Consider the following 25170-nt stretch of genomic DNA (forward strand, 5'->3'; position numbering starts at 1 on the left):
TTTACTCTGCTTCTGGAAGTGCTCCTGCAAATAGGCTCCTAGTTTTAGTAAGAGATATAGGGTGTCATTACAACATTGGCGGTAAAAGCCGCTTACCGCCGTGCAGAAGACCGGCAATACACCACCGCGGCCGTGGAATTCCGCCACAGCTATTATGACCCACATCTCGGAATCCGCCGAAATTCAGACACCCACACAAGTCCGCCACACCAAAGGTCAGTGATAAACTGGCGAAAACAAATCCTCCACCGTCACGCCAACAGAAACACGCCCATGCTGTCACGACCCACGAATCCAGGCGACGGTCTTTCAACCGCGGTATTCCATTGGCAGTACACACCGCCGCGCTCAAAATACACACACATCTTCAAAACACCGCCACATTGGACAATTCGATATACACACACCTGATGCACATACACACACCACTCCCACACACCCACCACAATATAAAACACACACCCACATCACCCACAAACCCCTACGACCAAAAATTATTGACGAAGGCCAGAGAGAGAGCACAGCATAGACAACCCCACCACACAGAGGCACACGACACCATCACCCACACAACATCCACGCACAAAACACCCCACACCACTACACATCACCACACTCATCACCACATACACCACCCCACACATCACCTACACCACCCCATGGCACGGCAAAGACACCCCAGGTTCTCTGAGGAGGAGCTCAGGGTCATGGTGGAGGAAATCGTACGGGTAGAGCCACAGCTATTTGGATCACAGGTGCAGCACACCTCCATAGCTAGGAAGATGGAGCTATGGCGAAGAATCGTGGACAGGGTCAATGCAGTGGGACAGCACCCAAGAAATCGAGAGGACATCAGGAAGAGGTGGAACGACCTACGGGGGAAGGTGCGTTCCATGGTCTCCAGGCACAACATTGTGGTACAGCGGACTGGCGGCGGACCCCCACCTCCTCCCCCATAACTAACAACATGGGAGGAGCAGGTCTTGACCATCATGCATCCTGAGGGCCTCGGAGGAGTCGGTGGAGGAATGGACACTGGTAAGTCAAATCTTAACCATCATATCCCCCACCTTACCTGCATGCTATCACACACCCCCACCCTCACACCCTCCCCTATCACTCCAACTCCTCACTAATGTACTAATAACACAAACCACCCATCCCAACACCAAGCCCTGCATGACACAACAAAGCATGGTCACCCCTCACTAAAGCATGCCCACTGCGCATACCCATAACACCCCCCCCAACCAACATCACACAAGCCCCCACACTGAAATGCTAGCACTGGGGTACACGCTCACCCACCCATTGCACACCATGACACACACAGATGCAATAATCATGCTTTTATACCCCTGTAGGACCACTACCCAACGTCACCAGACAGGAGGGTCCAGACATCTCTACCCCACCCACAGAAGAGGCCCACAGTGATGACAGCAGCTCTGGCCAACTTGATCTAGATGACCAGCCCGGACCATCGTGTGCCTCGGGATAGTCGGTTCCCCTCACACAGGCACAGCAAACACTGACCTTCCACCCTCTGGAAACACCAGCACAGCACCCACCCAGCGGGCCCATACCGCCGTACCCAGGACACGTCAATCAGCTGTGTGTCCACCACTACAGGGAACCCAGGATAACCCACCACCCCAACAATAACTGGGACCTGGGGGCAGTCGTAGTGGGCACACGGTCCAGGGGACGGAGGCCCAGGAACACAGGGGAACTGGGAGGGCTGCTGTGCGACAAGGGGCGGACAGGCCAAGGGAACCCACTCTCCACGAGGCCCTCTCCTCCATCATGGGAGCATACCACCACTCCCAGGAGACGATGGCTACGGTCCTGGCCAAGTTTCAGGAGACCCAGCGCCTGCAGGAGGAACAGTATTTGGGGTTCAGGGAGGAACTCAGAACCACCAGCTCCGCCCTGGGCACCATCGTAGGAGTGCTGAAGGACATACAGAACACCATGAGGGACACTGTGGCACTCCAAGGGGCCCCTGACACTAGCATGGACAATGAACTGCCCACCACCTCCGCCGGCGGTAGTGGACAGGACGGCCCGCCACAGGACCACCACACCAGCACCCCACCCTCTGCACACGGAGAACCACCCTGCAAGCAGTCCCTGAGACCCATGAACAGGACAGAGCACGATGCCAAGACCCCCGCCAAGAAATGAGACCACCCTGATTGTCAAACCACTGTCCCACTTTGTAACCCTGTCCATATTGGAACTGCCCCAGCTCCACTTCCTATGCCCATATGGGCAGTGCACCTGTGAGACTAATAGACTGGACTCTGCCATGGACATTCCTCCACCATCACCCATCACCATTTTACCACCCCCTCCAATAATTAGCACTTCAATAAACACCCTTGAAGCACAAAACAATCTGGAGTCAGTCCGTGATTTAGAAAATGTGTATTAGCAATGACAGTGACAAAATGCGTTTTTAAATGTAATGTTAACATACCTATGTCACACATCAAAAGTCCATGAAGGATGCAAGCAGATGACACACGTTGGTAACCACACCTGTGAAACCGTAATGGATATGTACAACTCAGTTACCAAATTCTGCTTGAAATAGACAGACAGGATAAAGGTAGAAGTGTGAAAGTACTTGTAGTAGGCAGGAATGTGTTCTCACCTGTGTGTCACTGGAAATATTGCAGGATGACTGAGTCCCTGTTGTCAATGTCTTCTTCCTCTGCTTCCTCCTCATCACTGTCCACAGGCTCCACAGCTGCCACAACAACGTCATCTGGACCATCCTCCTGCAGAAAAGGCACCTGGCGTCGCAAAGCAAGATTGTGAAGCATACAGCAGGCGATGATGATCTGGCACACCTTCCTTGGTGAGTAGAATAGGGAACCACCTGTCATATGGAGGCACCTGAACCTGGCCTTCAGGATGCCGAAGGTGCGTTTGATCACCCTCCTAGTCTGCCCATGGGCCTCATTGAAGCGTTCCTCTATCCTGGTCCTGGGATTCCTCACTGGGGTCAGTAGCTATGACAGGTTGGGGTAACCAGAGTCCCCTAATAGCCACACCCGGTGCCTCTGCAGTTGACCCATCACATAAGGGATGCTGCTACTCCGCAGGATGTAGGCGTCATGCACAGAGCCAGGGAACATAGCATTTATCTGGGATATGTACTGGTCTGCCAAACATACCATCTGTACATTCAAGGAATGATAACTCTTCCGGTTCCTGTACACCTGTTCACTCCTGTGGGGGGGGACCAGAGCTACATGGGTCCCATCAATGGCACCGGGGATATGTCCAAGGGCATAGAAGTCACCTTTAACAGTAGCCCAATCCTCCACCTGAGGGAAAACTATGTAGCTCCTCATGTGTTTCAGCAGGGCAGACAACACTCTGGCCAACACGTTGGAAACCATAGGCTGGGACATCCCTGATGCCATGGCCACTGTTTTTTTAAATGACCTACTTGCAAGGAAATGGAGCACTGACAGCACCTGCACTTGAGGGGGGATTCCTGTGGGATGGCGGATTGCTGACATCAGGTCAGGCTCCAACTGGGTACACAGTTCCTGGATTGTGGCACGGTCAAACCTATAGGTGATGATTAAATGTCGCTCCTCCATTGTCAACAGGTCCACCAGCGGTCGGTACACCGGAGGATTCCGCCATCTCCTCACATGTCCCAGCTGACGGTGCCTAGGAAGGACAACAGCGACCACAGAGTCAAGCTACTCAGAGGTATGTACCCACAGCTACACAGAACACAAAACGTAATCCAAAAAGTTGTCTGTAAGTGTGTTGAGTCCAGGCCTAGGTATGTGTGAGGCAGTTGAAAATGAAGACATGTGGGCCCCTGAAATGGCGGCTGCCTGACCTCTAAAGTGGGACAATGGGATGTGAGGTAACTGCGCTGGCTTTGTACACCGTCGCGGTAGGCGGTCGAAGACCACTGCGCAATGCTGCATTTGTTAACATTGGACCCTATGGGTCCCAGGAGCCAATGACGAAGTGCGCCGGCGGTGATGATACGCACCGCCGCGGACGTCACCGCCGCGGACGTCACCACCATTTTCTATCTGTTGAATCACTCGATACCTGATCTTCGACAGGAGAGGACCTATACTGCAAGTGCTGCTGTGACCTCGGTCTGGAAGAGACAATGGCTCATGCGTCTGGGGAAAGGGCCCCTGCCTTCACTGCGCAGGAGTTGGAGAAGCTCGTGGACGGGGTCCTCCCCCAGTACACGCTACTCTACGTTCCTCCAGACCAACAGGTGAGTACATAGGGTGCAAGTTGTATGGGCTATGGCTGGGTGGAGAGGGCTGGTTGTAAGAAGGAAGGGGGCAGGGATGTGGGCCACTCACTTCGACAGTGCAGTTGTTAATGACTTCTCTTCTTCCCCTGTACATGTCATGTAGGTCAGCGCCCACCAGAAGAAGGCTATTTGGCGTGCCATCGCCAAGGATGTCCTGACCCTGGGGGTCCACCAGAGACGGAGCACCCACTGCCAGAAAAGATGGGAGGACATTTGCCGCTGGAGCAAGAAGACGGCGGAGGCTCAGCTAGGGATGGCCTCCCAACGTGGGAGGGGTGCCCGTCGCATCATGACCCCCCTGATGTTCAGGATCCTGGCGGTGGCCTACCCGGAGTTAGATGGGCGCTTGAGGGTATCACAGCAGACACAAGGGGGTGAGTACACTCCCATTCAGCGGACTTTGTACGCAGTGAAGGTGTCTGGGTGGGGGAGGAGGGCTGTGGGTTTCCCTAGGCCAGGGTGAGTTCCGTAGGCTAGGCCCCTCCGTAATGCAGGCCATGTGGCACTCAACCCCACCTCTGTAGAGTGCCAAATACAGGTATACATGCCCCTGTGTCATCTATGTGTGCTGATGTCCACCATAGCCACGTAAGCCATATCCTAGGAACTGCATCAGTAGAGCCCAACAGCGCGGCATAGTGCAGGGGGCTGCTGTGTCTGTTTTGTCCGCCAACGGTAGCGTTAACCTGTCTTTCTTCTGTCGTCGCCCCCCCTTTTTGTGCTCTCCCTGTTCTTTTGTGCATCAGCATCATCAGGCATGGGTACAGTGGCACCAGAGCACAAGGGAGCTGCATCCCACATGGCCATGGAGGGCCACACCACAGACTCTGAATACACCAGTGGGACAGAGGGCGAGGGGAGCTTCACGGCTTTCACCGGATCAGCAAACAGCGAGACGGACTCATCCTCCGATGGGAGCTCCCTTGTGGTGGTGGCAAAATCTGTGCCCCCCACTTCTACACAACCGCCACCCCCCTTACCTGCACCGCCCTCCCAGCAGCCCCTCAGCCTGCCCACCCAGGAGGGTGGGCATCACCTTCGCCCCAGGCACCTCAGCCCCTGCCCCTGTCACCTCTGCTGCCCTCAGTGAGGAGGCCATTGACCTCCTCAGGTCCCTCACTGTTGGGCAGTCTACCATTGTGAATGCCATCCAGGGTGTAGAAAGGGAGTTGCAACACACTAATGCATTCCTGGAGGGCATTCATTCTGGTCAGGCTGCCCATCATCGAACCCTGCAATCTCTGGCCTCAGCACTGATGGCAGCCATTGTCCCTGTCTCTAGCCTCCCCCCTCCAACTTCCTCCAACCAGGCCCAATCCCCTTTACCTCTGCCTATCCCAAGCACACCATCAGACCAGCCTGCACACATCTCAACACACAAGGGAAGCTCAGGCAAACATAGGCACCACACATCCCACAGGCACTCACACAAGCATCACCCACATACAGACACAGCAACATCCACTGCCTCCACTGTGTCCCCCTCCTCGTCGTCTCCCTCCTCCCTCCCAGTGTCGTCTACACTCTCACCTTCATGCACTACCACTACAGCCAGTAGGACCCGCACCAGCACACCCACCACCACACCCCGCTCACCTGCACTCACCACCCCCACTACCATTTACACGTCCCCTGTGTCCTCTCCCAGTGTGTCTATGACGCCCCCTCCCACAGTACACAAACGCGGGCACACACACACCCAACATCCATCCACCTCACAACAGCCTCCAGAACATGCACCTGCACCTGCACCCAAATCATCAAAAGTTACACCTCCTACAACCACCTCCTCTTCCTCCACTCCCAGACCCCCTCCAGCTACCCGTACCAGTGTTCGTAAGAAACTTTTCCTGAGCAACGTTGACCTCTTTCCCACCACCCCCCCTCCAATTCATAGGTCCCGTATTAGCACCTCAGCCAAAAAATCTGCGGTACCAGTGGTGCCTGTATATGGAGTGCACCGGGCACCAGGGCAGACAGTGTGACACGGAGCCAAAGCACAGCCAGTCCCCTCCCCTGTGAAGCACCAGAAGTTGGACAGTGGCTGACGGGATAGGGGGAAGACTCCAGCCGGCAAAGCCGCTCACAAGGGTCCCGGGGGAGTGTTGAGTCAGCTGTGACTCCTCCCAAGGTAGGGAAGGGGCAGAAGAAAGCGCCAAAGTCTGGGAAGAGCAGCACGGCATAGAAGGCCACCATCATCCCCGCTGCCCAGGAGGCCACCGCCAGCCCGATTGTCACTGGTCAGGAGACCACCGCCAGAGTCAGTGCCCAGGAGGGCAGTCCCATCGTCACTGGTCAGGAGACCACTGCCAGAGTCAGTGCCCAGGAGGGCAGTCCCATCGTCACTGGTCAGAAGACCAGCGCCAGAGTCAGTGCCCAGGAGGGCCCCGGCAGCCACAGCCCCGCTGGGCAATGAGGGACCGCCATGACAAACACCGCTGCACAGGTCAGAGACAGCAAAGTCAAGCACCGCTGAACAAGGCAAGCACCGCTGAACAGGACAAAGACCGCCATGGCAAGCACCGCTGAACAGTTCAGAAACGGCAAAGTCAAGCACCGCTGAACAGGGCAAGCACCGCTGAACAGGGCAAAGACCGCCAAGCCCCGCTGAACAGGGCAAAGACCGCCATGGCAAGCACCGCTCAACAGGGCAAGCCCCGCTGAACAGGGCAAGCACCGCCAACTCAAGCACCGCTAGCCCATGTGCGGCAGGGGCAGTGACGGAACTGGGACCGTCACGGGGAGAGTGATGCACTCTGGGCACCAGTCCCCATCCAGAACCAGTGGAGAACAGCATCCACTACCTCAATCCTTAACAGGATGAAGCACTCTGGGCACCAGTCCCCCTCCAGAACCAGTGGAGAACAGCATCCACTACCTCAATGCTTAACAGGATGAAGCACTCTGGGCACCAGTCCCCCTCCAGAACCAGTGGAGACTGTCATCCACTTGAGACTGTGGCTTTGCACTCCCCAGGATTGAACAGTGGGCACACCACCCACTGTAGAGATTTGAGAGACTGTGGCTTTGCACTCCCCAGGATGGTACAGTGGGCAACCCACCCACTGTACAGACTTGAGAGACTGGCTTTGCACTCCCCAGGATTGAATAGTGGTCAACCACCCACTTGTGAGACTTGAGAGACTTTGGCTTTGCACTCCCCAGGATGGTACAGTGGGCAACCCACCCACTTGTGAGACTCGAGAGACTGTGGCTTTGCACTCCCCAGGATGGTACAGTGGGCAACCCACCCACTGTAGAGACTTGAGAGACTGTGGCTTTGCACTCCCCAGGATTGAACAGTGGGCAACCCACCCACTTGTGAGACTTGAGAGACTGTGGCTTTGCACTCCCCAGGATGGTACAGTGGGCAACCACCCACTTGTGAGACTTGAGAGACTGTGGCTTTGCACTCCCCAGGATGGTACAATGGGCAACCCACCCACTGTAGAGATTTGAGAGGCTGTGGCTTTGCACTTCCCAGGATGGTACAGTGGGCAACCCACCCACTGTAGAGACTTGAGAGACTGTGGCTTTGCACTCCCCAGGATGGTACAGTGGGCAACCCACCCACTTGTGAGACTTGAAAGACTGTGGCTTTGCACTCCCCAGGATTGAACAGTGGGCAACCCACCCACTGCAGAGACTTGAGAGACTGTGGCTTTGCACTCCCCAGGATACATCAATGGGCATGGAGCCCCCTTGTGGATCTGGCGTGGTGCTGTCATCCGGCTGAGGTGCCCCCCTTTCCCTTCCCCCTGAGGTACCTGTTGTATTTCTATCTGATGCCCCAGCAGTGTTCTCTCAGTTTTGCTCAGGTATCTTGTGTGGGCCTCGACCATGCATTTTGGGCCCAGTGGTCCACGGACATTGAATGGTGCATACCTGCACTACTAATCGTGATGTGTATTTTGTTGAATGTGTATATATATCTGTATATATAATTGGTTACTGTATTTTGATACATTACATTGGTTGCACTCATTTCCTTTTGTCTTTGCATTCTTCCGGGGGGTTTTGGGGTTGTTACTGTTATGTTTGGATATGCATTGGTGTGTGTGTTGTAGTGGGTGAGGGTCAGGGTGGGAGTGGGGGTGGGGGTGTTGCGTGTGTGTGTCCCTGACTTTTGCCTCCCCCCTCCCCTATGTCGTAGGTGCAGTACTCACCGTTGTCTTCGGCGCCGGTGTTGATGATGATCGTACAGAAGCAGGAAGACTATCGCAGGGAGTATTTGGAGTTCCGGCTCCATGGTGCCCTCGTTTCTCGTGGAGTGTGTAGAGGTGAGCGTTTTCCCATTGAAAATCCTGTTTCCGCTGCGTTTTTATCCACGGTGAATCCGCCCCGGAAAAGGTGGCGGATTGGTAAGTTGTGATACTGTGGGCGGTACTTTGTCTCCCGCCTGTCTGTTGGCGGTGACCGCCGCGCTGCTGGTCTGTACCGTTGTGGCGGTCGGAGTGTTAAAGTGGCTGTCTTTGTTGGCGGTTTCCGCCACGGTCATAATTCCCTTTTTTTGTCCGCCGGCCTGTTTGCGGTCTTACCGCCGCTTTAACACCGTCCGCCAGGGTTGTAATGACCCCCATAGGCTCTTTATAACGAATTCCCAACAAACCTTCATGCAACACTTAATTGTACTTGTTATTTACTTTAAAATATTAGTACCGGTTTGTCATTAAAATATTTTATTATATCAAATTAAAAAGCAAGCAACTTAATAACTTAACATTTGTAACACACACAGAAAAGAAAGTTAAGTTCTCACTTTAAGAATGTGTTTAAGGGAAAATAAATAGAATGTGCTAAAGTAGAAGGGAGGTCGACGAAGATTTTGTGTTAGCTTTGTTTGTACGCGCACATGCGTTTGCTGACATTCCCATACCCACTTTAAGTGCTGTCTTCTACACACTTTCGCCTATCTGCTCAGCTGTCACCCCTCCACCCTCACTAATAAACCCAGGCGCTTGGCACATTCTTTGGTGGTCACCTCCTAATTTATAGCTTGTCAGCACAGCATTGATATGCAGAAGTCGTCTATTACAAATGACAATTAAAAATAAACAAATGTTTCATGCCCTACTTTAAAAACAAAATCCGAATTCGTGATAATTCATCTTTAAAAAAGTGGCAAAAAGTACACAAGTACGAACCTAGGTAAATTTTTAAGAAGTTGGTACAGTTTTGTTAGATTTATAATTCTAGAATTATATTATTTGGGTGGCACGAATCTGTGCAGCATCATACACTAGAACATTCCGTACACAAGAACAGATTTAGCCCGTGGGAAAACGTTTTAGACTCTCATAGTTTGCTGTGTCTAGTCAGGAAAAAGTCTGAAGATAAAAAAATATGCTTTAAGTTACTTGTTGTTTGCGATAAGTATGCAGTTGACAGCTTGAAAATGCTTTGAGAAATGGCAGATTCTTATCACTTTCAAACAGCCCTGGAAAACATGATGCTTGCAACAAAGAATCATTTAACAATATAAACCAGTTCTGACATCCTGTTAGCATTTTGACCCGAAATAGAGACTGTGATACAATAAACCAGAATGTATATTTTCCCAGTGAGGTATTGTGGAAGAATATTAACGTTATATTGTAGGCCGACAAATATATATTGCCAGTGGCAAGAAGTAATTGTCGATGTTTAAATTACCGGTAGGACGCGCACCTTCATGCCATCATGGGTGCATCATTTTAGAGTGTTCGTGTTTATTTCACAGTAGGTGAAATAGATTAAAAAAGTACTTTTGCTGCAGAAACGTTATTTTCTGGGACGGTCTATCTTTCCTGGCTATTATTTTAAAATGCGCTATCTATTTTCAGCAAAAGCTTCAATGAATTTCGTTCTCAGTAGTTATAGTTCAACAGGGGTAATGGGTGCTTACAAAAAAACAAGCACAAACAAGTCGTTAACTACAAGTTGCTGTGAGTGTGGATGTGTATTCGTAGTAAGAGAAGTTATTTGAATGGCGGCCATATTTTGAAGTGTTTTGATAACAGTGAGGTTCTGATCTGGGGCAAGTGATCATCCAAGGAATTTATAGCATGCAGATGCAACTGCGGGATGAAATGCATGATCATAGATAGTATTGGGTCACTGTTAATGCTAAAGACATCATATAACCAGGCACTGCAGTTCCCTCTGGGATGGTACCATATTCTTGTTTTTGTTTGAAACAGAGGATAACTAAAGACAGTGAATTAGATTAATACTCACCGTGCTGTTCACGAAATGCCCTCTTGTAGTTGAAGTTTGTAGGGCATCCAGAAGTTAAGCTAAAAAAGAAAGATTGATGGCCAGAGGATGAAGGGTGAAAAAGTAAAGCATTTTATATTCCTGTGCTGACCTTCAGCAGATATCCAAGCAGCTTGGAGAAAAGAAAGGTGAGGGTGACATTCAGTTTCAGTTTTCTTTATTGTGTCAACACATCATATACCTGAGATCGCAAGACATAATACCAAGACTGCAGCTATCCAATTTATTGCTATGTTCAACCTACTCTGTGCATCATCCTCTTCATTGCATCTCTGTGAACAACAAACACATCTTGTAATACTTTTGAAGTGATTGTCCTGCAGATTTGGAATTAGCAATGTAGGATAGTGCCTCTTTTTGCATGGTTACCCCCCAACTTTGTGCCTGGTATTGATGCTAACATGACTGAATCTGTGCTAGGATCCTGGTAACCAGGTCCCATCACCAAAGCTATTCCCCTAAACTATACCATTGTTTCCACAATTGGCATTTCCCTGGCACACAACTAAGTCCCTTGTAAAATGTACCAGTGGTACCAAGGACTCTGTGACCAGGGAGGGTTCCTAAGGGTTGCAGCATGTATTGTGCCACCCTAAGGGACCCCTCACTGAGCACATGCACACTGCCGCTACAGATTGTGTGTGCTGGTGGGGAGAAAAAGACAAAGTCGACATGCAGGAACCCCCTCCTCCCAGACAGATCTGTGTATTGCTGCATCCCTATAAGGGGGTGGAGCACACTGGAGAAGGAAGAGCCACAATTACCCTGTACACTTCAAAAGGTGGTCTTTGATTCAGAGAGAGGTCATGAGGAAGGGGGCTGGGCACATCTCTGGAAGGAGATGTGGCTGATAATTGAATCATAAAGAATAGAACTGAGACCCTGGGCTAACCTTTTAATACACATATCACTGTGGCTGACCTTCAGGTCTCATCTCTATTCACCCTCATGGCCCGTGTTGCGGGGTTATCAGCTCATGAGTTGCTTCTGTTGCGACAGACTGTTTTTAAGAGTAGGAGAGAGCAGCAAGTGAGTGGGTACTTCTAAAGAAACGGATGCACAACACAGACTTCAAAGACTCACCCACTAAATCACATATATGGGCAGATATAAGAAAAGTGGTGCTGCACCTAGTGCTATGCCACCAGATTCAAGCTAGCCTGGCTGATGAAGGGTGATACCCTGAAACCGGTCCCAGGATGCTTGTTTCTGGTCCAGGGAAGACCTGGTCTGGCAGTTCGGGCTGCATTGTTCCCATGGGGGACAAGGTCAAGACTGTTTTGCATATCGCTGGGTACAAACTGGAATGGCATGGCAAGCAAAAAAACGGATGGATTAAACCTAGATCTGTGACTGGGGGGGCGAATGCTTGATTTTCTCTGCATTCTGTCCATCATCTGTTGTTTTTGCATTTGTCGCCCCAAGTGGGAAGAGTATGCCCAGACATGGGTCCCATGCTTGCTATGTCAACAAATTCAAGGTAGCCTGGCAGATGAAAGGTGATAACTTGAAACCAGTCCCAGGATGCTTTTTTCTGGTTCAGGTAAGACCTGGCCTTGTCTGGCAGTTTGGGCTGGGCAGTTCCCATGGAAAACAGGGTCAAGAGTGATTTGCATATGACTGGGTCCAAACTGGAATGGCTTGGCAAGCAAAAAAACTGATGGATTGATCCCAGATCTGTGACTGTGGGTGAATGCTTGATTTCACCACTTTGTAAATATGGTGTGGGGAAAATGCCACTTTAGCGCCATCTTAGCATAAAAAAAATAGGTTTTGGCTGCGCTAAGTTGGCGCTAGGGGCTCTTAGTATACCCATCATCTCAGGAAATGGACTTTAAGAGGGGGACCTTAAGACCTCAAAAACTGTCAGCTGTCAAGCAACCACTGCGGATATGCAAGGAGAAGTTTTGACTTACTTCTGCCTGTGACCAGAACAAGGGTCCAAGGTCTGATAGTCTCCCTGGTGGGTAAGGTGATATCACCCAGGAAATCCAAGACAATCTGCCCTGGAGCTCACAGAACCAGTACCTGCCTGTGTGCCAAGACCTGTGTTCTCTATGAGGAAGGGAAAAGAGTTGGAGAGAGCAAAGTCCAGTGGTGAAGCCTGCTGAGTGGGTTCCCTGTGCGAGGTGAGTAACAGCAGCTGCTGCATTGATCAGGTCATTTCCTGTGTGCAGGACAAAGTTGTCGGCCCTTATATGCCAGGGGAGGGTTGTTGTGAAGTGAGCTGTGGATATTGCTGTACTGAATGGAAGCTCATGTGCAGGGAGGCATTGGCAACCTTGCATGGCAGACGTGGCCGCTGTGCTATAGGGCTGAGCCCATGTGCAGTGAGGATTTGGTGACCCCATATGGCAGGAGAAGCTTCTGTGGATAGATTGCCATGTGGATTGGGCAGTGGCCCAGATCTGGTGAAAAGCTGGCACCCCTGTATGCCAGGGACACTGATCAGGCATCTTCTGTGCTGAATGGGTCGTTTCCTGTGTATAGCTGAGGTATGGTGACACTGTATGCCAGAACTAGCAAGAAGTGCAGCCTGACCTGGATCATTGCAGGAAGAGTGAGGCCATTATGGGATCTCCCAACTCAATTACATCCAGATGCTGGACCAGCATCAGGAACTTCACATCACCTTCTAACCAATGAGGAACAGGAAGACGTACCCTGTTAGGAAGAGCCACAAGGAATCTCCAGTCGCTGTGCAGTGTAGAATGTACTCACCTGAACCAGCTTTTACCCACAGAAGTGGCATGCTCAGAACTCTGATAACTGGCATCCTGCAGGTGAGAGTAAGACTGAATTTGGGACAAGTCAGGCCCGGGGAAATTTGCTTGCTAGATGGCACTGTTACACAGGAACACTTTTGACTTTACCATAGAGTTGGAATTGACTCTTATGACTTAGACTGCCAGTAGGGCTTACCCTGGATCTTGCCTAATGAGAATGGGAATAACCATGATAGCTAGAATGAGGAGGGAGTAGGACAAAGGGAACTGCCTATGAAACACTTGGGCCCTGACCTCAGGGGGACAGTTTAGTTGTGTGTGAATGTCATATTTATCCTGTGTTGTCAGCCTTAAAACAAAACATCCTCCATTTTTTAGTAAAAGTGAGTGTTTGGATAGACAAAAATGTATTGCTACTGCACACATTTTGAATTGTGAACCTGTGTTCAATCCCTGTATACATCTCCCCACCAAGGAGATGTGGCTGATAATTGAATAACAAGAGTGGAACTGAGACCCTGGGCTAATCTTTTAATACACATATCTCACACCACTCTACTACTGAGGGTCAAGTACTGAAGGGGTCCTTGGCCCATTTGCTCAGAATACATAGTAGGTCGGGCTCTGGGGCATCAGGAGTAAAAGCCTCAACCCCTCAGTTGGGCCCAGTATCTCAAGATCAAGTAGTACTACCTTATTTACTCCAAAATGGCAACTGTTAATTGGGCCCAAAAATTTTTCTTCTCTTATTATTTTATTGGAAGCTTCTGCAGATTTTACCATGGTAGATAACACTAATCTGATTTCTCTGTACTTGTTATAATTTACTCTGCTAATGAATGGTGTCACTTCGATCTCTCTGAACACTCCTTCTCAGTATCCTTCAAAGGGCCTTGTCTTCACTCTTTCCTGTACACTTCGATGTTCTTCAATGTTTTGTCCCAGGACCTGTAGTTTCTTCTCTCTACACTGGCCATTATTTTCCATTACTTCCTCCTTTGGTACTTTGGGTCACATTTCTCCACCGATGACTCTCATGCCTTCTTTATTTTGTTCATGTTCTACCGAGCTTCAAGCTTACATTTCTGCATGTTTCGCTGATCAAGCCTAATCTACCAAAAATGAAATTTTATTTTTCTGTTTTTTCATGTTTTTTCCCTCCCTGCTTTTTGTTTCCTCAACAGCTTTTCTTGTAGTCAGCACTCAATTTTCGATTTGAGTGCCAGCCATCACTTAGGTTTCTTCATCACGTTACCTGTTTCTAAAAAGTCACACAATACCTGTTCTGTTATGTGTGGTAGCTTGGGAGAAAGGTCTGTAGCTGCTAAGCTGTGCCTACTCATAATAAGGGGTGAGCGCAAATGCTCTGTGCCTGGAGTAATCTTTCTGTGGGCTTTTAACCACGCCAATGTCACCCCATCAGTTTGGTTGATTTGTGGGCTTGCCTTTAAATTTTGCTTAATTTAATTAGTGAAATTCATGCATACATCATGCCTTTTCCAGTGTTTAGTACGCCTCGGGCACACCGGCAAACTACTGAAAACATACAAGATTCCATGTTTTCCGTATGGTTTCTGGGCTACTTTTTCTCTTTATTTCATAGGCCGCGTGATCTCGCTGGGCAGTACTTGAGCGCTTTGCATGACATCGATACCCTGTTACATGGATATTTGCACTTTTGCCGGTTAAATTAATAATTTCACTTTTGCCAATTACATGGATAATTGAACTTTTGCCAATACGTTTCACTGTGAGCAAACCTCTGTTTCCTTTTGTGTGTCTGCTTTGCACTCATGGCAGCTGTCAGCTCGCTCATGTGAAACTATTTTACTTTTCATTTTCAGTTTATGTGGCAAGAAAAGTCCCGTTAGTTATGTGAAACTGTTTTACTTTTCATTTTCAGTTTATGTGGCAAGAAAAGACCAGTTAGGAGTTTACAACGCTAACAACTTTAACTCGGGCAAACACAAGACACATTGCATTGCAAATGCTTGTTTTTTTTTGTGGATCCTGAGGCGAAAACAGGATTTCGGCACAAAGGGGGTCATTCCGACCCCGGCGGTCCGGGATGCGGGAGCACCGCCAACAGGCTGGCGGTGCCCCGCAGAGCATTCTGACCGCGGCGGTTTGGCCGCGGTCAGACAAGGAAAACCGGCGGTCTCCCGCCGGTTTTCCGCTGCCCTGGGAATCCCCCATGGCGGCGCAGCTTGCTGCGCCACCATGGGGGATTCCGACCCCCTCACTGCCATCCTGTTCCTGGCGGCTCCGACCGCCAGGAACAGGATGGCGGTGAGGGGTGTCGTGGGGCCCCTGGGGGCCCCACTTTGTATTTCAGTGTCTGCTTTGCACTGAAATACGCGACGGGTACCACTGCACCCGTCGCACATACCCACTCCGCCGGCTCCATTCGGACTGCAGTTGAGGATATTGTGAGTGTAGGGTGGAGTGATAGGTGGGTTAAAACAGTCTATGGAGTACTGTTAGACCTGACAGCCTTAGGGTAGTCACCCCTAACTTTTTGCCTGCCTCCCTCCACTTTTTGGACACTGTTTTTGCTGGTTTATAGACTCTGCGCACTTTACCACTGCTAACCAGTGCTAAAGTGCATATGCTCTCTCCCTTAAAACATGGTAACCTTGAATCATACCTGATTGGACTATTAATTTACTTATAAGTCCCTAGTAAGGTGCACTTTATGTGCATAGGGCTGGTAAATTAAATGCTACTAGTGGGCCTGCAGCACTGGTTGTGCCACCCACTTAAGTAGCCCCTTTTTCTTGTCTCAGGCCTGCCATTGCAAGGCCTGTGTGTGAAGTTTCACTGTCACCTCGACTTGGCATTTAAAAGTACTTGCCAAGCCTAGAACTCCCCTTTCTCTACATATAAGTCACCCTTAATGTGTGCTCTAGGTAACCCCTAGGGCAGGGTGCTGTGTAGGTAAAAGGCAGGACATGTACCTGTGTAGTTATATGTCCTGGTAGTGTAAAACTCCTAAATTCGTTTTCACACTATTGTGAGGCCTGCTCCCTTCATAGGCTAACATTAGGGCTGCCCTCATACACTGTTGAAGTGGCAGCTGCTGATCTGAAAGGAGCAGGAAGGTCATATTTAGTATGGCCAGAATGGTAATACAAAGTCCTACTGACTGGTGAAGTCGGATTTAATATTACTATTCTAGAAATGCCACTTTTAGAAAGTGAGCATTTCTTTGCACTTAAATCCTTCTGTGCCTTACAATCCACGTCTGGCTGGGCTTGGTTGACAGCTCCTTGTGCATTCACTCAGACACACCCCAAACACAGGGTACTCAGCCTCACTTGCATACATCTGCATTTTGAATGGGTCTTCCTGGGCTGGGAGGGTGGAGGGCCTGCTCTCACACAAAGGACTGCCACACCCCCTACTGGGACCCTGGCAGACAGGATTAAACTGAAAGGGGACCTGGTGCACTTCTTAGCCACTCTTTGAAGTCTCCCCCACTTCAAAGGCACATTTGGGTATAAAACAGGGCCTCTGCCCTACCTCATCAGACACTTGCTGGAGAAGAAACCTGAACCAGAACCTACATCCTGCCAAGAAGAACTGCCTGGCTGCTCAAAGGACTCACCTGCCTGCTTTCTACAAAGGACTGCTGCCTTGCTGTTGCCCTGCTGCCTTGCTGAACTCTTGTCTGGCTGTGAAAGTGCTCTCCAAGGGCTTGGATAGAGCTTGCCTCCTGTTCCTTGAAGTCTCAGGACCAAAAAGACTTCCCTCTTTACTTGGACGCTCTGTGCGCGGAAAATTTGTTTCGCAGCGAGAAAAACGCCGCACTCCGACGCTGATCGACACGACGCTCTTGGGACGATCGAAGATCCGACGCACGGCCTCGCAAGGACAACGCCGCCCGACCTCTAGAGGAGAAATCGACGCGATGCCTGCCATGAGATCGTAATTTCAACACGCAGCCCCGCAGATCGAAGTCTAGAGGAGAAATCGACGCGACGCCTGCCGTGAGATCGTAATTTCGACGCGCAGCGGGAGAACAAGCAGGAAAATCCACGCACAGACCCGGGACATCTGGTAATCCCCGCGATCCACAGAAAGAGACTGTCCGCGTGCCGGAAAACGACGCCGACTTCCCCGCGTGGAAAATAACGACGCAAGTCTGTGTGTGCTGGGGAGAAATCGACGCACACACCCTTTTTCCACGCACCTCTTCGCTTGTGGCCCTCTGAGGAGATTTTTCCACTCTCAACCAGGTACTTTTGCTTAAAAGAGACTTTGTTTACATTCTAAAAGACTTAAGACACTTTATATCACTGTACTGTGATATTTCTACAATTTTCCATTGCAACTTTATTCTTTTTGACCTACAATTATCCTGATAAATATTATATATTTTTCTAAACACTGTGTGGTGTATTTTTGTGGTGCTATATGGTGGTATTGTATGATTTATTGCACAAATACTTTACACATTGCCTTCTAAGTTAAGCCTGACTGCTCGTGCCAAGCTACCAGAGGGTGGGCACAGGATAATCTTGGATAGTGTGTGACTTACCCTGACTAGAGTGAGGGCTTTTGCTTGGACAGAGGGTAACCTGACTGCCAACCAGAAACCCCATTTCTAACAAGTACCAAATGAATCGTAATGGGGTGGTCCCCTTGACAGAGATAAAAACAAAACAGGAAGAATGCTGTCATAAGGAACAATGAACCTTGACAGCTTCAAAAAGAGTAACGTAGAGTCGACATGATTTATGGCTTGTTGCCCAACTGGATCTTAATCATTTCTTCTGGATGAAAAGGTTAATCGCTAACCTAAACCTAATTGGGAGTCAAGGTGTGTGAAGTAAATAAATGCCATTTCTACCTGCTGTGGTATAGAACAGGTGGGTTCCAAAACAGAAGAAAGTCAGCTATTTGGGGGGTGTCACCTCTGGCCATGTAGGTGGACACACACTTTAACACATATAGTGTGGCTTCAATTATATCAAACAACATGCCAGGGGTTCATTGTCACCCTAAAGTGAGTTGGTGGAATTACACAAAGCAGGACAGGCAGGTGACCACATATGAGAAACACCTCATCACAGCAAACATAGCACTAAAAACAAAGAAGATGTAGTGATGCAGGTAGGTAGGGAGAAGGAATATTACCCTATTCAAGAATAAATTACGCTTCTTAAGTCTAGGCCAGGAATTGCACTTAGCTGTGGAAAAGCTGGTAGATAATGAGTGTACAAAGAAGGAGGATGTTGAAAAGCAAGAGGTGCGTAGTATGTACATTGTAAAGGTTTTCTGGTATTCAGGTGGCCCCATGCAATGTCTTACCCAGGAACCACCATCCTCTACCAGCCTGGAGATACAAAATAAAGGGCAGTGAGTGAGGTTTTACGCATTTCAAAATAGGTTACAGGTGTTTGGAAGCAGTCACAGGTGTTGAAATCCACGTGGTCCCAGATAGTGAACTGCAGCTTCTACATTGGAGGTAACAAATTCTGTTGTAATGAGGGAAGGTGTATCCGATATTAAAAGGGCAATTAAAAAATGAGGGATTGAAAATGAGAGGCAAAGTGCCAAATGTTCACATCACAAGTAAATGAAATATCAATCTGTATTAATGGTATCCCAATGCATATCCACCTAACGTTTTTCAGATGGCATACACCACATGACCCACATGGAAAATGTTCAGTACTGGGGGAAAGTTCCAAAGTGTGTTTCGTTTTTTGTCCTAGAACTCGTCCAAGGTGTAGTATGTATCTTAAGGTCTCTTAGAGTATGTGTGCATTTAAACGAAAAGCCTCGCGGAGGGGTGTTGAGAGTCCCTGAGTGCAGTATTGACCAGTGTTTGCATATGATCTTTGGTATATGTATCAGTTAGGAGTGAAAGTGGTAACACATGTGATGATGTTATCAGAAGGCCTGGTTTTGGGTTCCAACAATGCTTCCTGGTGGTGATTTCAAAACCTCTTGTGGGCCTGGGTCACAATCTTGGAGGGGTAGTTGTGAGTTCTGAGGTTGGTGTAGAGTTCAGTAGCCTGGACATCATAGTCACTCACTTTGCCACAATTCCATTGAAGATGGAGGAACTGTCCATAAGGGAGGTTATTCCAGAGGGCCTTTGGGTGGTGGCTGTTGTATAATAGGAGACTGTTACTGTTGGAAAATGGGCTATTGGTAAGGGCAGGTAAGTACCTACACTTAGCAATAGGCTACTAACCTCCACTTAGGTCCAGTTAGGTCTCAGTAAATTAAACCCATCTCAACCCTTGGTAGCTTGGAAACGAGCGACAAGGCTTAGCAGGAGACAAAGTGTAAAGCATTCAAATATCACAAAACAGTAATTAAATAAAACACAGGAAACAGTTTAAAAATCCAAAATCAATTCATAAAACTTGATTATATTTTTATCTTTGAAATGAAACCACAGCAAATAAAATCAGATAAGGGGAACCGGAGAAGTTAATTTTTTAAAGAATTAATGCTTTCTAGCGCATAGAAGCTACTAGAGCTCAAAGGGTTAAAAAGGTCACACTGGAAAGAAACAAAGTCCAGAGTTCAGGCCACCCATGAGGTAACACTGTCACACTTACTTTCAGAAGTGTTTGATTCAGGAAAGTGGTCCACAGCACCAGCCGAGGGTTCACAGGCTCTGGTGTGCCTCTTGGGGGTCTGGGACTACAACACCCACAATGCACCTCCTCAACTTATGGAGTTGCTCAAACGTCTCCAAACTTCTGCATCTTCTTCCAGATGTCCTTTTTGTGTCCTTGAAGTGTTCGCAATTTTTTCCAAGGTTCCAGAAGCTCTGAGTTGCTCCTTGGGAGTTGGGACTACAATTCCCAGAATGCACCTGGTCAGAATCCTCAAATGGCCACTGAACGCTGGTCAGCTGGGCTTTTCTTTCAGGACTTGATGCTGGGGACTCTGGGCAGCTCCTTTGAACCTGTAGCAAACAGGGAGTCCCTTCTTGAAGCAGTAGACAACAGGTAAAGTCCTTTTAGTGATGAAGCCCAATTGTGCAGCTGGGGCCGTACTCCAGAGTGCAGTGTCCAGGTGCAGGTCAGGGGTCCAGCTGGGTAGTCCTTCTTCTCCTGTAGTTCTTCCTTGTTGGAATCTGATAGGGATCTGAGGTGTGGGTGCAGGTCTGCCAGTTTTATCCCTGTTCCTGGGTGAACAACAGAGGTGTCCTGGTTCTCCAATCAGGTGCAGGGTCCTTCCCCCTGTGATGACCACTTCCTGCGAAGTGTGGCAAAAAACAATCCCAGGGAGCAACATTCCCCAAAAATCCATCATGGCTGAAAGTGATTTTTGGAGGTTACATCTGGCTGAGCCCACCCACTGGTGTGGCTAAAAATTCTAAACACACCTCTCTCCTGCCCTCTCCTAATCTAATCAAGGGGGCACCTAATTGTCTGGGTTTGCAGGATGTGAGAGTGTTGCTGGGTTGCTTCAAATGTCCTTCCCTGCCTTTGAAGACCTGTTTGGCAGCCCTCCCCCTCCCTGCTTCACCATTGGCTGAGGGGAGATCTCCTCCCCCATGCACATCTCTTTGTGTGGAGCCAGGCAACTTCACACCTCATCAAGGCAGCCTGGCCAGGCTGCCAGAGGCTGGCCAATCAGAGCACAGCAGCAAGAACACTGCAGGGCTGAAGTTGGCAACTTTTCAGGTAAAGTTTAAAACTCTTTACCTGAAAAAGGTATATTAAATCCCACAACTAGAAGTTGTGGGATTTATTATAAACATTAATTTGATACCAAACTTCTGGTATCTGTTACTTAAGGGGACTTTTGAAATTAAAATAAAGTCTTCCCATTCTAGCCTATGGAGGCCATTCACTACAATGAGGGGAAAAACTAATTTGGCTGTTTTACCTCACCAGGGCTTATAAAACTATTTTTATAAGCTCCCTGCTTGTAGTTACATGGTACCCAGCCCTAGGGACACATAGGGCACACCTTACATGTAAAAATAAGGTAGTTTAAGACTTTGGAACTACTTTTAATTCCAAAGTTGAATTTGCATGTACCTTTAATTTAAAAGCAGCCAGCAAGGCAGGCCTGCCTTTAAAATGACACTGGGCACCTCAGCAGTGCACCTATGGGGGCACTACCTATGCTGGGGTCCCTAAACCTCCATACCCTACCATACACTAGAGACTTATAGGCAGGTTGACTTAGCAAATTATAATTAGCCTAATTTGCATACTGATTTTACACAGAGCACAGACCCTGGGACTGGTTAGCAGTACCCAGGGCACCATCAGAGTCAGGAAAACACCAGCAAAAAGTGGAAAATAGGGGCAAAACGTTGGGGGGCCTCTGCAATCTGCCCTGTTCTCTCACAGTTGCAATCTATAGTTTTCTTAAAGGTGGTAGTGGACAACTTGCCATTGTCAAGAGTGATCAGGAGATCCAGGAAAGGAAGTTGTTAGAAATGGGGTCTTTGGTTGACAGTCAGGTTGACAGTCAGGTTGACAGTCCTGTTCAAGCAAGGACCCTCACTCTAGTCAGGGTAAAAGAGAATCACCCTCAGCTAACCTCTGCTTACCCCCTTGGTAGCTTGGCAGAGCAGCAGGCTTAACTTCAGAGTGCTAGGTGTAAAGTATTTGTACCAACATACACAGTAACTTAATGAAAACACTACAAAATGACACAACACCAGTTTAGAATAATAGGAAATATTTATCTAAACAAAACAAGACCAAAACGACAAGAATCCAACATACACAAGTCAAGTTATGAATTTTTAAAGATTAAACTAAAAAATAGCGCTTAGAAACAAAAATGCTTCGATGAGATGTTAACACAGCATCGTGACGGAGTCGTTCCCAACAAGCCGACACCAGCGGTGCCGGACACAGAGTTGGGTAGACCCCCAAGTACAGTACCTCTGGTGAAGAGTGAAAACAAGCCGATGCGCGAAGTCGTGGATCGCGGCGTCTGTGCGAAACGTTGAATCCACGTACTTCGAGCGGCGTCGGTCACGACGTGGTGCAGCGACTTCCACAGAGTCGCAGACTTCAGCGGGGCTGCTGCGGTGTCGGGCCCGCGAAGAACGTCGCGTTCCAGAGAAGGTCACGCGTCGGGTGCAGGCGGCGTCACCGGATTCAGCAGCGGTGTCAGTCCGGAGTCGTCCGAAGTCGATTTCCTTGGATTTCCACCAGCTTTCCTTTCAAGGGCCCAGGGACTGGATAGGGCACCACTTGTCAGAGCAGGAGTCTCTCCAGAGACCCCAGGTGCTGGCAGAGAGAAGTGTTTGCTGTCCCTGAGACTTCAAACAACAGGAGGCAAGTTCTAAATCAAGCCCTTGGAGATTTCTTCACAAGATGGAAGGCACACAAAGTCCAGTCCTTGCCCTCTTACTCTGGCAGAAGCAGCAATGCAGGAAAGCTCCACAAAGCACAGTCACAGGCAGGGCAGCACTTCTTCCTCAGCTATTCAGCTCTTCTCCAGGCAGAGGTTCCTCTTGGTTCCAGAAGTGTTTCTAAAGTCTGAAGATTTGGGTGCCCTTCTTATACCCAGTTTAGTCTTTAAAGTCACCTTTCTTCAAAGGGGACTCACACCTACTTGTGAAATCCTGCCTTGCCCAGGCAAGGCCTCAGACACACACCAGGGAGTTGGAGTCTGCATTGTCAGAGGCAGGCACAGCCCTTTCAGATGAGAGTGACCACTCCACCCCTCCCTCCTAGCAGAGATGGCTAATTAGGAAATTTAGGTTACACCCCAGCTCCCTTTGTGTCACTGTCTAGTGTGAGGTGAAAAACAACCCAACTGTCAACCTGACCCAGACAGGGAATCCACAAACAGGCAGAGTCACAGAAATGGTATAAGCAAGAAAATGCTCACTTTCTAAAAGTGGCATTTTCAAACGCACAATCCTAAAATCAACTTTACTAAAAGATGTATTTTTAAATTGTGAGTTCAGGGACCCCAAACTCCACATGTCCATCCGCTCCCAAAGGGAATCTACACTTTAATCAGATTTAAAGGTAGCCCCCATTTTAACATATGAGAGGGACAAGCCTTGCAACAGTGAAAAACGAATTTAGCAATATTTCACTGTCAGGACATATAAAACACATTACTATGCGGGTCATTCCGACCCTGGCGGTCGGTGGCCGCCAGGGCCACCGACCACGGGAGCACCGCCAACAGGCTGGCGGTGCTCCTACGAGCATTCTGACCGCGGCGGTTTAGCCGCGGTCAGACGCGGAAAGCCAGCGGTCTCCCGCTGACTTTCCGCCGCTCGTAGGAATCCTCCATGGCTGCGGAGCGCGCTCCGCAGCCATGGAGGATTCCGACTCCCCCTCCCGCCATCCAGTTCCTGGCGGTTCTCCCGCCGGGAACCGGATGGCGGGAGGGGGAGTAGCGGGGCCCCCGTAAGAGGGCCCCTAAAAGTATTTCAGTGTCTGCAAAGCAGACACTGAAATACGCGACGGGTGCAACTGCACCCGTCGCACCTTCCCACTCCGCCGGCTCTATTACGAGCCGGCGTCATCGTGGGAAGGGAGTTTTCCCCTGGGCTGGCGGGCGGTCTTGCGAAGACCGCCCGCCAGCCCAGGGGAAAACTCGGAATACCCTCCGCGGTCTTTCGACCGCGGAGCGGTATTTCGGAGGGGGGAAGTCTGGCGGGCGGCCTCCGCCGCCCGTCAGACTCAGAATTAGGGCCTATATGTCCTACCTTAACCATACACTGCACCCTGCCCTTGGGGCTACTTAGGGCCTACCTTAGGGGTGCCTTACATGTAAGAAAAGGGAAGGTTTAGGCCTGGTAAGTGGGTACACTTGCCAAGTCGAATTTACAGTGTAAAAATACACACACAGATTTTACTTGTGTGGGTGGCACAACCAGTGCTGCAGGCCCACTAGTAACATTTCATTGACAGGCCCTGGGCACATCTAGTGCACTTTACTAGGGACTTAACAGTAAAACAAGTATGCCAATCATGGAGAACCAATTACATACACATTTTAAACAGGAGCTGGTTAGCAGTGGTAAAGTGCCCAGAGTAATAAAAACAGCAAAATCAGAGTCCAGCACACATCAATAACCTGGGGAACAGAGGTAAAAAGTTAATGGAGACCACGCCAAGGATGAAAAGTCTAACAGAAGTTCTTTATCTAAAATTGTCTTGGTGAATATAAGGTATGTATTGAGTGAATTGATCAACATGTAGAAGTCCTGACAGGAATCAATACGGCCACACCAGAAGAGGATGTCATCTATGTAACACAGCCATAGTAAGATGGTGGTGTCACAAGGGATTGTGTTGGTAAATAGCTGCTGCCTTTCTAAATCAGCCATATACAAGCAAGCTAGGCTGGGTGCAAAGGCACTACCCATCAAAGTACCCTTTATTTGATGGCAGAGATTGTCCTTAAACTGTAAAAAGCTTCCTTGTAGTGCTGTGGTGGTGCACTCAGTAATGAAGCTGACTGGTGTTGCTGGGGTCCAGGTTTCCGACTGGACGCAGGTCTCTATTACCTTGATGGTGGCATCCTGAGGGATATTCGTATATAGTCCTCAACATCGAGGGTAACCAACAGGTCAATTTCGTACTGGTGATTTGCTTCTACAATCAAATTCAGGACATCCCTGGTATCTTTCAAGAAGGATGGAGTCCTTGCCACAAGAAGCTGCAGGAAATGTTTGCAGACAGCAAAATGTTAAAGTAAGGTGTTCTAGGGAAAATATTGACGAAATATTCTGTCTCATTCTTCGCCACCCAACCCTGGGTTTCTGTTGCTGTGACCAGTGTCTGGATGATGGTGGTCGACCTCTCTGTTGAGTCGGTATCAATGGGATGGTAATATCTGTAGTCCGCCAATTGAGATATATATATATATATATATATATATATATATATATAAAGAGAGAGAGAGAGAGAG

The sequence above is a fragment of the Pleurodeles waltl genome, chromosome 8 (assembly GCF_031143425.1).
Source record: "Pleurodeles waltl isolate 20211129_DDA chromosome 8, aPleWal1.hap1.20221129, whole genome shotgun sequence".
Taxonomy (NCBI): Eukaryota; Metazoa; Chordata; class Amphibia; order Caudata; family Salamandridae; genus Pleurodeles; species Pleurodeles waltl.